The sequence below is a fragment of the Cimex lectularius genome, unplaced genomic scaffold, assembly GCF_000648675.2.
Source record: "Cimex lectularius strain Harlan isolate CLEC.00 unplaced genomic scaffold, Clec_2.1 scaffold84, whole genome shotgun sequence".
NCBI lineage: Eukaryota > Metazoa > Arthropoda > Insecta > Hemiptera > Cimicidae > Cimex > Cimex lectularius.
In genome coordinates this window covers 1,477,721-1,491,618 of record NW_019392631.1, presented here as the reverse complement: position 1 = coordinate 1,491,618, position 13,898 = coordinate 1,477,721, and the positions used below count along the sequence as shown (strand labels likewise).

The 13,898-nt window shown below is 35.6% G+C and overlaps 1 protein-coding gene across 2 annotated transcripts in view; it reads right to left on the bottom strand.

Annotated features, from left to right (window-relative positions):
• LOC106662899 (soluble scavenger receptor cysteine-rich domain-containing protein SSC5D-like) overlaps positions 1–13,898 on the bottom strand; it is a 279,936-nt gene that overhangs the window by 165,775 nt on the left and 100,263 nt on the right. For both annotated transcript variants that reach the window (XM_014387340.2, XM_014387341.2), the window contains exon 4: positions 10,140–10,178. The gene's annotated coding sequence lies outside the window, so the exon portion shown is untranslated. The remainder of the gene's footprint in view (positions 1–10,139; positions 10,179–13,898) is intronic.

The window sequence follows — 13,898 nt, the reverse complement described above, 5'->3', positions numbered from 1 at the left end:
TGGCCATTTAAAACATTTTGCCATGACCGAAATAATTAATAGTCACACGGTGACATGTCCAGAGAGTAGAGCGGGTATGATAAAATTTCAGATGAGGTAATAATTTTTGGTCCTCCAAGAAATATGGCTGCAGGCGTTTTTGATTTATCTGAAGGTCTAACGGGTTAGCTGTTCATAGTACAGACCACTGCTAACCGTTTTTTCTTGTGGCAAAAGCTCAAAATTGCCAGACCTCTCCCAATAAATGCGAAGGATACTTTTTTCGTGCATTTGTTCCTACGGAACAACTGGGGGCCGTTGACCGGAATGGCAATAAGCTTTTTGATCCTTTTTGCACCACCTGTTATCAATCTTTGAAGAAATGAGACGTAAGAGTGACGACAGTGGAGTGAAGAGCAAATTGTGATGTGATCAGCCAAATTTTTTTCGCTTAGTCGTCTGGATCCATGCAGCGCACTTTTGAACAAACATCACTCATTGAACGGCAGAGGTCTGGGCCATCAATGTTTGTTGTAGAACACTTATGGATAACAAGATTAAGGGAAAAGATATTAAAATTTTTTCCGACAGTCAGGCCAGTCTAAAATCATTACAAAAAGAACTATCAACATCTAGACTGGTAGAGGAAACCGTTGAACTCATTAATAGGACTATCACCAGGTATGAGAATAGGGTAACCCTCATATGGATACCTGCTCATAAGGGTCACTATGGCAACGAGGAGGCGGACAGCCTGGCCAAGGAAGGATCAAATACTGCGTTTGTCGGGCCACAACCGGTACTACCCCACTCTTTAAGCACAGCGAAAGATAGTATAAGTAGCTGGGGCATGAAACAATTCCTTAAGGAATGGAATATGTCCCCCGGATGCAGGCAATCCAAGGAGTTTCTGAAGGAAATCAAACCTAAAGAAGCGAAATGGTTACTCTCTAACTCTAGGAGGGGAATAAGGAGGCTGATAGGTATCCTAACGGGCCATTGCCCCTTGAGAAGACACCTCTTTATAATGGGTACTCTACCAGACCCCTTCTGCCGCTTCTGCGAAACAAAAGAAGAAACGGCTCGACACTACCTTGCAGAATGCGATAGGTATGCTAGGGAAAGATTTGATACTTTCGAAGGAGAGGACATAACCAAAACACTCCCCAGGATAAAATGGTCCACAATCCTGGGGTTTGTGAATAGGTCCAAAAGGTTTATGCAGGACTCGTGAGCCGACCAGGTCCCGGACCTTTTAGGGATGGGGTACGGGCCTACCCAGGCTTTTAACCCTTCGGGTCCTGGTCGCCCGCCCTGTGTAATATATGGTTTCCAATGGTTGGATGGGAAACAATTAACATTTCTCCTCGTGTCGTCAAAAAGGGATTTTTTCTAGCCTATGCCTCAGAATTTCGCGTCAACCTCAGAAGGACGTCCTCTGCGCTTATCTTCTTGAAGAACAAAATTTCCTTCCTTTATAGTTGTAAATGTTTCCAAGATCATCTAGTCAGTACTGTGTAATATGGTTGTGTGTTTTTCTGTCACTTTGGTATTCAAAAAGTTGTTAATCTAAAAAAAATCACCCGTCATTGAAAAAAGTCAACTCTCTCATTAAAAATGAATCATTTAGAATTTCGATTATGGATAAAATCTAGGTACAACCAGCTGATCGATCAGGTCGCTGTGTGTAAATTTTTGAAAAATTAAAATTTAGTTAATTGTCTCTTCCATTAACTGTCTTAAACGATATTTGTTATAAATTCTCTCTCTTTCCACTACTATGATATCATTTTACCTATTATTTGCTGAACTTAAGTAAGTATCTTTCTTTCTTGATCACAAATCCAATTATAATCTGATTATATTATTTAAAACCTTTACGGATTCTGAGAGTAGGCCAAATTAGCACGCAACGTCCGAATAAATAGAAGATTTTTATGCCACAAAAAATTTCATTTTTTCAACAACCATTTAAATCCAACACTAGGACCCTTAATTTCGGGCTAAAGGTAGCATATGTTTACGGTCCTTGGCTCCTTATAGAAAGCGAGTAGGAATGTCACCAAATATGCGAATTGTGGTTGAGCACGGCAAATAATAACAAAAAAAGACAAACAATTTATATTGGCTTTGACGATACAGCAGAAATATAATACTGAAAACATCTTTTGAAAGGAAAACTGCTTCCATTTTGCAAGTAAACAAAACACTATTCATCCTCTTGGAAAAGAAAAGGTTTTTAAAAAAACTGCTTTAGAAAGATAGTAATGAATAAATGAATATTAGTCAGTCTCACAAATCGCTTTACTTTGATTATGGTTCCTCCTGTCAAAAACTTGAAAATTATTAGCAGCAAAAAATAAAAAATGTGATCTGTTAATTAAAAAAAAGACTACCACTAAGGTAAAGAAAATTAATTAAGATGAATATAAGGACAATATAGCATGATGTAGATAATTCTATCTTAATGTAAAAACAATTTGGTGACTAGTTAAAAACAAATACACAATATTTATTTTTCTAGAATAGTGATATACGTATTTAAACTGAACGCAATTTGATAAAGTACTCGCAGATTGAGAGTACGTTAACATCAACAACCGGGAACCTATGACCGTTAATTAAAAGGCAGTATGCACCAGGGATCGTCGAAGTTGGCCGAAAGGTCAAGGACTGAACTTAGTTTTTAGAAATCAATAGCCCGGAGGTTAAACCCATCAGTGGATTAACTCACACGTCCCTCCCCGCTTCGAGGATTCTCGTTCCGACAGAAGGAAGTATCAAAACAATAACTGACAATACTTGCGTTGCCTTGAACGAATGGATTTTCATGAAGAGAAACAATCGATATTGGTTTTATTAAATGCATTATTTGATTCTTTGTTTGAGGTTGACAACACCAAAATCACGTCCAAACAAAACCAAACGAGCTAAATATAGAATTGATCACATTAGTGCGTCCGTCTAATCTTGCTGTTATGTTTCACTCATAATGGCTTCACGCTTCCAATATAGAACTGTCGCTCAGTAAAGTGATCAGTATCGATCAGTTCAACACGTCTACCCACAGACAATCAACACCACAAACCATAGCCAAAAATTTCAATTACAAACTATTTTATTTGGTAAACAAACAATATTTAATTTTCAAAAATGACCGAATTTCTGTAAAGATGCAAAAGTACTAACAAATTTACTTTTGAATTTGACTGAAACATTAATAACAAAAAATTAATTAAAGTTTTTAGTTGAGATAAAAAAGTCAGTGTCACGAGTGGGATGTGAACCCACGATCTTCGGCTTGATACGCTGCTACTCTACCACTTGAGCTATCGTGACCTCGATCCAATCGGGCACTAACTTCCCATCTCAACCCCACCTTTTGAAATTTCCCTCCTTTTTGCCATTTTTCAAATGTCGTGTAATCGGATTGGATTCTCGACGACAAATGAAATGGCCACGGAGAGCTTTAGTGAAGGTATACTTCATTTTAAACTTATTAAATTCACTAGTTTCGTGGTCCACTTGATCAAGTAATATCTTACAATTAATTAAGGTTTTTAGTTGAGATAAAAAAAGTCAATGGCACGAGCGGGATTCGAACCCACGATCTTCGGCTAGATAAGCTATCTAGAACTAAGATGGGGTTGAGATGGGAAGTTAGTTTCCGAGTGGATCGAGGTCACGATAGCTCAAGTGGTAGAGCAGCGGCGTATCTAGCCGAAGATCCAATCCCGCTCGTGCCATTGACTTTTTTATCTCAACTAAAAACCTTAATTAATTGTAAGATATTACTTGGTCAAGCGGACCACGTGACTAGGGAATTACTAACAAATTTATTTTTGAATTTGACGTGACATCAAATAGTAAAATCAAAACTAGTTATTTTGTCAAAACTTGGATTTTTTTTACATTTAAAAGATAATATAGATACATATAAGATTGTTTATGTGTTTTTTCCCGTGGGTTCGCAACAAAGAAGTCATATCAACCCTCAGGGTGCTAGTGTTTAAAAAAAAATTAAAAACATTTGTAAGAGTGTCGGGTTCGAATGCAGGGCTGCTGGATTCGAACTCCGGACCTTTACCTTACAAAGATGAGCGGCGTGTCAACGCCAGACTATTTTCAAAAATTTCCAAACTTATCTCTATATACTCATAAAAACCTGAACCACTGTGCTTCAATCCTAATTGCTTTTGTGATTCAGGGTACTGCGTTACTCGAGAGTTTAAGTCGTCAGACTCTAGGCTAGTAGATCGTGGGTTCGATTCCCTCCGTCGCTTCTGGACCTTTTTTTCTAACGCAAGGGGACCGGTAACCGCAGTATCAATGGAATGTCTGGGGCGGTACCGGATCTCAGCGGCTGAATTTGGTCCCAACCCCCTTCGAAAATGAGTATTTTCGATGGGATAACACCGGGCGCTCAATTCACACACGTCAATTGCGAGCTCTCAAAAATGGGACCAGGAAGGAGTACAATAATGGTTGTTACGTTATAGTTTGGTCGTTTCATTTTGGTTTGAGATATCCTTGTATCTTCGCCTTGTCAAATGCGTTTTACCATTTCGCCACATTCAGTGGTGTTTCTTATTAAACAAAACAAAAACACGACTGGCAAAATAACGCCCAAATCAACCTCTGGTAAAATGCAGAAATACATCTGTCAGACTAAGGTAGTTAAGATTGACAGACCAGGAAAATCGGCTCGACTGACCTGACATTTTAACACCTCGCAGTCCCAAAAAAGAAAAATCGTTGCAAAATGTTTGTCAGTTTTATATTCCAAAATAAATAAAAATTGAAAATATACTAGCGGTTTGCATTCAACATCATTCTGAGACATTTCTTTTTAAGAAAACACCACAATCAATCTTCATTTTATAAAAGAAAAATTTATTTAAGTTAATGAAAGCCAAATAAAGAAACTTCGTAACATTTTTACCTATTATTTATGCTATTTTTATGCAATTATAACTTCTCCAGAGAAAATTCACGTAATAGTTTACACTAATGTCTATATATACATGTATATTATTAGATTCGCTGATCAATGTTGACCTCAGTGATATTCCTCTGGTATTATTTACTTTAAAGTAAAAACCTTCATCAGGGTTTAAGGAAACATTTTAAAAACACCCCATGAAATAAGGCAGTACTGAAATTAATACATACGAGAGAGAGAGAGAGAGAGAGAGAGAGTGAGAGAGAGAGAGAGAGAGAGAGAGAGAGAGCGCGAGACAGGCAGAATATGTGGAGCACTATAACCTAGTGCTACGCTATGCGCGAGCCGTGAGAGTGAAGAAAATGTTTCTTGTTTTAAGTAACCTACATTTTGTTTACACCAGTTGTAAATTTTAGTTTTTGTAAATAGTTTTGTACTCTTATTCCGCTTGTAGCGGTAATTCCTTTCAGTGAAAAACACTTCCTTCCTCACCCTTTCCGTTTTTCTCCAACGTAACACCTCTTGCAAGTTATTTCTCCCCTTTTCATTATAATTTTGTTAATTTCCTTATTGAGTTGTGCAAGTGCTTTCCCTTATTTTATTTTACCCGCTAATTATCAATTCTGAGAATATTCGCCAATGCCGTTAGCTGGAGACTCCGACGCACTCGGGCCCGAAGTTGCGTCTTCTTCTTCAACACGCTGCAGAAAAGGGTTGGATTCTTGGATTATTCTCCGGCTGGACTTGTTTCATTTTTTTTCTTCTATTTATGTGAAACCTGGCCTCTTTATGATTTCTCTTTATTTAAATTTCTTCCTTTACAAACATCCTTCGAATCGTTTTTTTTTTTTTTTTTTTTTTTTTTTTTTTTTTTTTTTTTTTTTTTTTTTTTTTTTTTTGGCAACAATCATTTATCAACAAAAAAACATTAATGTAGAATGATTTTGCTTAAACACAAAATATTCTAAATAAATGTTTTGTTGTTGAAAAATGATTGTTAAAGTTTTGTTATTGATCTATTACTGTAAACAAATTATATTTTTATTTTTATAAATCCAAAAGTTATATTTTTTCTCTACAAGTCGAAAATATTACTAATAATTAGTGTTATTAGTGTAATTAATAATTAGTGTTTATTTTAATGAGGGATGAGGCACGAAGGAAAAAGAAAACAACAGTCAATGTTTCGGCCGTCTATGACGCCTTCATCAGGATTTATAAAGCAAAATTTACAAAATTATTAATTCGAACATATGACCTAGGAAGAACTCGAAACAGGCCCGTCTAAAAATGTATAATGTATATGTAATATATACATATTTTAAACGCAAAATCCAAATTTTAGTAATGAACAAAGTCGGGAAAAGTTGCAAATGAGAATATATTCTGTTTTAGCGAACAAACAAATGAAACGATAACCCGTTCCATTTCTTAACTGTCCCAGGCCAACTATGTTGGAAAAGTTGAGCAATAACCGAAAGCAATAATCGAACGGGAATATATTCGATGGGCGGGTCAATTTGTTTATAAAAGTATGTCTACTTTGCTGTTCTTTTTTTTGTAAATACAAGTTTGCAATTTCGGACCACTGAATAATTTGTAGCTATAAGTCTTATAAAACAAATATTAAAAAAAAGTTTAATAACGTCGCGTGCAGTCTTTAATGTCACTCTCGTGATCCAAAAGAAACTTCGAGCTAATGAAGGGAAGCTCTGAGCTTCCCAGTTTTTCGCATTATTATGCAGAGCCCGTTTACAATTTGACAGTCGCACAAAAACCGACGAGGGGTTTCTTTTCTATACATTGTTTAAACATGATAAAAAAATGTATGTAAACTATTGTTCTCTATTTGATATACACAGACACGAAACTTAAAAAAATAGGTTGAAATTTTCTAATTAGATAAAAATGCTTATTTAAAAATTTATGGTAAAAGTAAACCATTTGTTTCAATTAATTAAGGTTTTTAGTTGAGATAAAAAAGTCAGTGTAACAAGCGGGATTTGAACCCACGACCTTCGGCTAAATACGCCGCTGCTCTACCACTTGAGCTATCGTGAACTCGATCCACCCGGACACTAACTTCCCATCTCAACCCCACCTTTTGAATTTTCCCTCCTTTTTGCCATTTTTCAAGGTTTTAGGTTCGTATCCCGCTCGTGACACTGATATTTTTATCTCAACTAAAAACACCTTAATTAATTGAAAGATATTAATTGGCCAAGCGGTCAACGAAAACTAGTGAATTTAGTAAATAATTTGTTTAAAGTCAATGGATTTATATTAAGTTGTTGTGAACTTCAGTTTTATCGATCTTAATAAAGTTTTATTTTTGTAAATAGTTAAGGGCTTTCTTGAATTAACTTTCTTTAAATACGAAGTTTATTAATTAAAGATAATGCCTTAATATAAAACGGGAAATCCACACCTGCCCTAATACAACTTCCAACCTCGATCACTCCCCCACCAAGGTGGCAAATGAATGTGCAGACTCCTGAGATATAAGGAAATAAAGCCAGATCTATGGAGAAGCGACCAATTTTGGAGAAAATTAAAATAAATAAGATGGCTAAAAGAATACCTGACAGTATGAGAGAAAAATTCAACTCTGACAGACTCTTATGGTCATGGATAATAGAAACCTTTGGAAGAAAGGTTGCCCAATAGCCAACGACCCTACTATGGCACACAGATGGATTAATAAGGAACAGAGCGTTGGCGTAGAGGTAAAAATTATATTAACAAATTCCCTTGGATTAATCCCAACAATTTTCCAAGTTGACTTCCACACAATACAACTTTTGCACATGAGTTAATAAAGAAAGAGTGCCTAAATTGCCTAATGGCTCTAGGAAAACATAACAAGATTACCTTAAAGTAGGTTCCCGGATGTTGAAGGTATAGAAGGAAAGCTAAAAAAGGGGCAGCAGGTCTTACCCATGGGACCAAAGTACAACTAGGTGTACCGGAGTGTGTGCTTAAGTTGGAACTAAGAAATGTCTTGAGAAAGAACAACTCATGCACGTGACAAACGCACCAGGTAAAAGGCAAACCAAGAGGTTTATAATTCTTCTCAAAAAGGAAGCTAGGGAACTCCTCTCTTTCAGAAAGCGGGATTTGAGGAAAATGATAGGCTATGTGTCAGACACTGCCCTTTTAACTACCACCTAAAGAAGATCGGCAAAGCAGATACAAAAACATGCCGACTCTTTAAGTGGGAACTATCGACATCGGCACATGCCCTTTGTGACTTGCTCGGTTACGGTACAGTCATATCGGCAAGGAAATTCTCATACCTTAAGAAAAAAATGGGCAAAGAAGCACCGAGTAAAGTAGGAAAAAGTGCACTTTCCAAGGTATGGTTATAAATTAAAAGGGTTCCATAAAAGGTTGCAGTGGAGGTAAGAATTTTTAAAATCCCTTATACAACCCCCCAAGCCTAAAAAATTACAGATACGTTCTTTTTTATATGTGCTTTTAACTTAAATGTTTGCTTTATGTGAAATAAGATTTTTTCATTTTTATTAAAATTAATGCCAGCTATTAAACATGGATAACCCTTTTTCTGATCTATCTGTACGAAAAATTCATGGCTATTATTATATTAATATTAATTTCATAACTAATTTAATAAAATTACCTTTGTTTAGACAATATTGGTAATGAAAAAAGTATATTATTATTTGTAAATTATTCGTCACTTATTTACAATCTATTTCATAAATTAGTACACGAATTGTATATAGGTGAAATTATATTATTTTTATCATCAAAATTGACATTAATACTACAAAATTAATTAACGTATCGATTTTTTATATCAGCCTTACTATTCAATTTACCTAAAAAATAATTTTTAAATTTTTCAAAAAGCAGGGAAAATATTGTTCACTGTTGCTGTGTTAAGTCGTTCGTTAGAGCTTACGAAGAATCTATTCAATTTTTTTTGTTATGTTTAACTCTGTTTCTAATGATTCAAAAATATAAACAAATATTTACAATAATTCAACACATGATAATTTATGAGTTTAGCTTATGTTAGTCGAGTGGAAGAGACCACCAGTAACAAAGAGCTAAAACATCACAGGAACATTCATAATATTTAAATTTAATACTTGATTAAAAGGTTGACTTTTTTGAGTCTTAAAGAAATTACCAATTAATTTTATTCCAGGTCTTAGGGGATTTACAGACTATCTCAGGAAACCCGGTTCAATCGATTCTTGAAATACGTTTGACCTTAAAGAGACCTTCCCCAAATAGTATGATAAATAGGGCTCACGAAACTAACTAAATACCAAGTCTGATTTTGACTTTTAAAAGAGGCAAAACCAACTTAAACCCATTACCATGGACAACATTTTTCGTTGTTTTCTTAACAAGAAATAGGTTAAAAAGTTTTTAAGTTTTTTGTTTTACAAAAAATGCTTTTATCTAATCAACGGTTAAACGCCAGCCTTGATAGGAAGAATTGTTCACTGGAAGAAAGCGTCGGGTCTGACACGTGTCTGGGATGAGATCTTTGGGGGTATTAGAGCCACCACACGACCCCTTTCTCGTAGTAACTATGATATTAGAAACCCTACGCAATCTCGTGAGATAAATTTTTCCCCTCGACTTCTCCAGTAAATTAAAATATGCATCCTCAAACACTCGTTCACGTCGGGTCGTTTGAGAAAGTTTCTTTACGACGGCATTATTTCGATTACTTACTATAACGTCTATTCATCGCTGCTTTCAAAGATTATTTTTAAAAATCCCCACCTAATATTTTAAATAAACAACTAATGAGAGTCGTTGAATAAAACTTAACCAATAAATCTAAAAGTTTTGCGGAGAATTTTGTTTTAAAATAAGAGTTCTATTTTTATATTTGATCGAAGGTTCATTAAACATAAAATATTTCGCATTCAATTTAAAAGAATTATTCATTCCATAAAGCACGTTGGCATTATATTTGTTTTGCCAAATGTACCCAGTGATAGCAATTTTATTTATATTCAGAACTAGAAAAATAACATCCACGTCGTCACGAGAACATACCATGGGAGAAATATCGGTTGACCCTATCAACCCATCATTCAACGAACGCCGGTTATCTGAATAGAAAACTTACGACCTAATAGATACGCCCACATGCTTTTAATTGTTATTTTTTTCCTTGGGGAAAGGAAATATCATTATCAAATTGTATATAATTTCAATTTTATTGCGTTACCTTGTATCAATCACCAGAAAGCAATGAACAGCCAGCCATCTGTAACAGAAATGAAAAAATGAACGTTCAAAAGATGAATAACAAAGAAAACATACATGTTAATTCAATATTAGATTAGCACATTCGTGTAAATATATTTGCCGTAAACAACTATTATACATACAAAGACATAAAAAACGGACATTTGTATTTATTTATTTTCCGTTACAATTAGATATAATGATTAATAGTTGACTGGAAACGTAAGCACAAAATTAAAAACTTGTTTACTTTTGTAGAGTGATAATATAATTCGTTAACATTTTTTAGATTACAATTAATTAAGGTTTTTTAGTTGAGATAAAAAAGTCAATGGCACGAGCGGGATTCGAACCCACGACCTTCGGCTAGAAACGCCGCTACTCTTCCGCTTGAGCTATCGTGACCTCGATCCACTCGGACACTAATGTCTCATCTCAACCCGACCTTTTGAATTTTCCCTCCTTTTTGCCATTTTTTAAATCCCGCTCATGCCATTGACTATTTTATCTCAACTAAAAAACCTTAATTAATTGTAATATATTAATTGGTCAAGCGTACCACGAAATTAGTGAATTTAATGATTTAAAATGAAGTATACTTCACTAAAACTCTCCGTGGCCATTTCATATGTCGTCGAGAATCCAATCCGACTACACGACATTTGAAAAATGGCAAAAAGGAGGGAAAATTCAAAAGGTGCGGTTGAGATGAGAAGTTAGTGTCCGAGTGGATCGAGGTCACGATAGCTCAAGTGGTAGAACAGCGGCATATCTAGCCGAAGATCGTGGGTTCGAATCCCGCTCGTGCCATTGACGTTTTTATCTCAACTAAAAAACCTTAATTAATCGTAATATATTAATGGGTCAAGCGGACCACGAAATTAGTGAATTTAATTTTTTCGATTAAAATAAAGAAAAACCAATACAATTTTCTTCTTTTCAGAGGCTCTTTGTCAAGTGAGTTAATAGTTCTTTAATTAACGAAACAATAAATTTGAGTTTTTTTTATGCCTGGTTGTAAGTCTAGATGATCTCGTCTGGGCAGAGGATTTTACCAATGACGGACGATGGTTTGCAGCGTTTAGGGCCACCGCGATGGACGACGGCTGGAGGCTATCGCATTATTTCCCTTACCCATTACGGAACCAACATTTAAGCTTCCTTGATAGATAGTCAACTCCAAAAGGCTCGTATTGTCGTATTGTAAGGATGAGCTCTACTACTGTAGAAGCATCGAGTAGAGAGGCGACTATCCGTAAATCAGTATCTAGGTTGGCCACTTGAACAATGCGGTTTGTTCCCTTCTGATGAGTTTTGGTTTGTGGTAATCAGGCAATGGGACCGTGTGTGGAGAATATATGGATAACGCTTTCCTTCATGTGCCTTGCGTGAAACAGCTTATTCAAAGACAATCAGTTATGGTGTTGGATCAACTTCCATGCTCGTACCGAACTATGATCAGAATGGATCTTTGACTACTAAGATACATTGAACAAGTTCTTCTCAAAGCTGTTGTTCTATTCGCTCCATTTATGAGAACTTATTTCGTGTTTTCAAGGCCAGCGCTCCCCAAGTAGCCTAGGACCAATCCCCTACGCAGTCTACACCGCAGACATACCTATACACCAAATACCCACATCACGACATTCGCGGGCGTCACCGCAATCTCTCCTCACAACCTGCCCCTATCCTTGCAGCAAAAGCAACCCAAAACCACCTAAACCTCATTACCGGCTGGTGGAATCGGTTGGGCAAGGTAAACGAACTAATCCTACCTTTGGTTCTAAATGGACAGCGGACTTACATGAAATATACACATAAAACAAAAAAGTCAAGAACTGAACCGAAGATACGGACAACTCAGACGCTCACTTGTACTCAAATCCTCAATGAGTTCGACAAACTAAAAATATACAAGGTACTGAATAGACCGATTTGGACTTACGGAGTCGAGTTCTGGGGATCAGCCAAGCCACCCAACATTCAAAGAATCGAATCCTTTCAATCAAATGTCCTCCGTCGCATCCTCAACGCTTCCTTCTACGTCACTACCAAACCATCCACAAAGACCTAGACATCCCATTCCTGACGGACTTGATCCAAACACGATTCCACAACTGCGCTCCACGCCCTCCTACCAAGCCTCAAGCCCTCTCTTCAACGTCCCATCCTAATAATCCTCCACGCCGCCTAACAAGACAAGCTTCGTGGCCTCCTAACCCAACCCTAAACCTCACCCAACAATCCTAGACACTGAGAGTTCTGCAACGGCCGACTCCGCTCCTCCATCCACATCCCGTGGACTGTCAGGTTCCTGCCAGACGTTTTATTAAAACAAATTATTAAATATGTAAATTTTTGTATAGAAAACAATAAAATAAAACTTTATGTTAATTATGATAAACCTCGGCACTACGTCGTTAGAAACCCATTACTTGGAGGATGAAGGGCACAAAACAATTAATTGGCCAGCATGCACTCTGACGTGAATTCCAAAGAACATTAGACATGATAAAAAGTCAGATTAGAATATAGAAAACTTAGGTACTAAATAGTAAGTTAATTTTAAATGATCACTCAATATTTTTCCGTTGTATTTAATTTTCTTTTAACTAGCGTAATTATTTTTTTAAATTAAAGTTCATGAATTACTGATCTCGTTTAAATTGGTTTACATTAAAATAAGTATATTGTAATTAATATAAATATGCACACAAAATACATACGGTTTCACATAAACAACAAAATTCGAGTGTCCAATTATTTTCGTATTTCAGAATAAATTATTTATACATGTAAAAATGAAATAATATTTTGTAAAACCAAAACTGAGTTTCTTATTCTAAAGGAATACATTCTTTTTAAGAAAGTAGATATATGGAGGTTCGATGTATTGTTTTGCCGGTGTATACATTCCATTTTTTATAAGTAAGAACACACCAACCATTAGATTTTTCATTTGGCGGACGTGTATGGAATATCTTTGAGAATTCGACGTATTAGTGTTTTTTATTCCTATATCCAATAAGCCCAAGTTATTCCTCCTCCTGGAAGTCTCTTAGATTCTCTTAAGATGATTAAATGGATATTGAATTTCTATGTACCATTTTTTTATGTAGATGTAATCACCATTTTTATTAAATGGAGTTGTTGTAGTTATGCATGTATTTGTATTTTCTTAAGCATGATTTATGGCGTTGGCAAAACCTGTAGAATGTAATTTCCATTACTTGTTTGGTAGTATAATGTTATCGTAGCATATGAGAAATTGTGAATTTTGTCGGTTCATTGTGTTCTAATCAATATATCAATCATTTAATCAATCTAATTTTAAGTCTTACGACTAAATATATTTTCTGTTTAAATTATAAAAATTTATAAATGAGCTAATGCTGGATAGAAAACAATAAATGGAAATAGGTACTCAGTGAACGCTTTGGAATACAACAAATGATTATGATTTTTTGGGGTTATTTGTAGTTTACAGTTTTGATGAAAACATACATTGTCTTCATATGATTAATATTAAACCGCTTGGCCAATTAATATCTTTCAATTAATTAAGGTGTTTTTAGTTGAGATAAAAATATCAGTGTCACGAGCGGGATACGAACCTAAAACCTTGAAAAATGGCAAAAAGGAGGGAAAATTCAAAAGGTGGGGTTGAGATGGGAAGTGGTGTCCGAGTGGATCGAGGTCACGATAGCTCAAGTGGTAGAACAGCGGCATATCTAGCCGA